The 2,100-nt window shown below is 50.6% G+C and overlaps 1 pseudogene; it reads left to right on the top strand.

Annotated features, from left to right (window-relative positions):
- Positions 1 to 1,264: 1,264 nt before the first annotated feature.
- LOC102859833 overlaps positions 1,265 to 2,100 on the top strand; it is a 2,087-nt pseudogene continuing 1,251 nt past the window's right edge.

The raw sequence follows: 2,100 nt of genomic DNA, 5'->3' as shown, positions 1-2,100 counted from the left end.
AGAATAAAACTAAAGCAGTATAAACTGTAACTGACTTATCACAGGTGAATAAACACAAGGGTTTCTGCTCCTCGTGGAAAACAAAACAGAAGCCAAAGGTGTCTCTGGCCCGAAAGGCGAGGAAGCCTGCTGAGACACTGAGGACCTCAGGTGGTATTGTATCCAAGTGGCAATGGGGACCTACCCGAATTCTGGGGCACACAGGTCTCCCTCTGAGAGCACTTGTGAATGGCAACAGCCAATCATTGGAAAATATGATTCTGATACTTCAACACTTGGCTCTGACTCTCCAATACTAAATATAGCTGGTAAGGTTACACTTGCACCCCAAGCTAGAACTACCTGACACTTACCCAAACGAGAGTCTATATGGAAGGTTGGAGGGGGGGGGATAAAATAAATCTGGCACAGAGACAATCGTGTCCTTGTAAAACTTTTTTATTATGATTTCAGGGATAGCTGGCACAGCACAATGGTTGTCCACTCAACCATTCGTATACATTTTGTTTTATGACACGTCCCACTTGCCACAAGTTACAGAAGACATCAATAGACGTGAGTGAATATTAAAACTGTTCTTCACCAGATACTCTGCTGGAGAAGGAGGTGAAGTCGCCTCCTGTACAACTCAGATCCGGTTTGATGGTACACACACACACACACAGACACGGGCAAAATAATAAAATACAAAAACAAACAAACCTAGTTCTGAGCACCCAGTAACAGTGTTTGCCAGTGAGTAGGATAGGAAGCGTGACAGGATCAACACTAAGGAGACAGAATGAAAGGGGAGAAGTGGGATTATGATAATGTACTCAGATAAAGGGCCCCAGAGGGCAAGCCCAGGCGGGGTCTCACCCGGCACTGCCCCCTGAGCTCTAGGATGGCCCTGTGTTCAGATCTCATCCGCAAGATCTACACTCACGCCACTGGAGAGGTTACTCGGGATCAGTGGTGACACGGCAAACAGTCCTTGCTATTTCCACCCACCAAAATCGGAGACCAACTTCCACAAACACCAAGAGAACTCCTCTAGGCGCCTCCAGCTTGGGCCTGAGGGAAGGACTTGTGTGTCCCCGCCCACCATACCGGCCCCGCCCACAAGTCAGAGGAGCCAAGTGCTTTTAAAAAGGCGCTCCCGTGACTGCTGGGCCCAGAAAAATTGCCTGGAAAGAACCTCAAGCCATCGCTGAAGATGGCATCTGGCAAGGGGAACACAAACGTGGACTGTCTCCTCTTCGTGGCCCCTGCAGGCAGCGAAGCTATGCCTTCCGAGGGCCGCCGCTGGCAAAGCCTGCTGCAGGCGCTGCGCTCCTCGGACAAAGGCCGTCTCTCCTACCACCGTGACGGGCTCCTGCAGGGTGAGGATATTTTCGAAGAATGTATGTCTCTCCCCAAGCGATCTGCTTACTCTGGATGGGTGGTAGATCATGTCTTACCTTATTCACAAGAGAACTCGTCGATCTCGGAGACATCATCTGGACCTACTTTAGCCATAGACCAATCCTCGTTTCTTCCCAGATCTCCTATCAGAAACCCTGCATTCTCACCTGCCTCCCTCACAACACCAGATGAAACCAAGGACAAACCTGAATCCCAGCATTCAGAATCCATGCTACTTCAGTCCCCACAGGGGATAGAAGTGGAACGCTACATTGGAATGTATGAGCTCATACACAGAATGGAAGGCACAGAGCGCCTGAGGCAACGGCAGGAAGAACAGGAAAGGAAAGTGAGAGTCCTCTCTGAGATGGCATCTGAACGATTGAAGCGGTTTGATGAACGGAAGGAACTGGAGCAACATCAAGAATTCCTGGCCTTACGAGAAGTCATGGAAAAGAATACCAGAGAAGCCCTGGGGCACCAGGAGAGGCTGAAGGCCGAGCATCAACACAGAGCAGAGCTGCTGAAGCTGAAGCTGCGGGAGGCCGAGCAACAACGTCTGAAACAAGTAGAGCAAGAGACTTCGGAAGGAAGAGGGCCAGGTCCGCCTGCGGAGCCTCTACGCACTGCAGGAGGAGGTGCTGCACCTCAACCGGCAGTTGGACTCTTCCCACCAGCACAAAGACCTGCTTAAGATAGACCTGTCTGCCTTCCAAA

This window comes from Elephantulus edwardii, unplaced genomic scaffold (genome assembly GCF_000299155.1).
Source record: "Elephantulus edwardii isolate Elephantulus edwardi_28Jun2011 unplaced genomic scaffold, EleEdw1.0 scaffold03396, whole genome shotgun sequence".
NCBI classification, from domain to species: domain Eukaryota; kingdom Metazoa; phylum Chordata; class Mammalia; order Macroscelidea; family Macroscelididae; genus Elephantulus; species Elephantulus edwardii.
The sequence above is the reverse complement of the archived record's forward strand: the minus strand, read 5'-3'. Positions and strand labels throughout refer to the sequence as shown.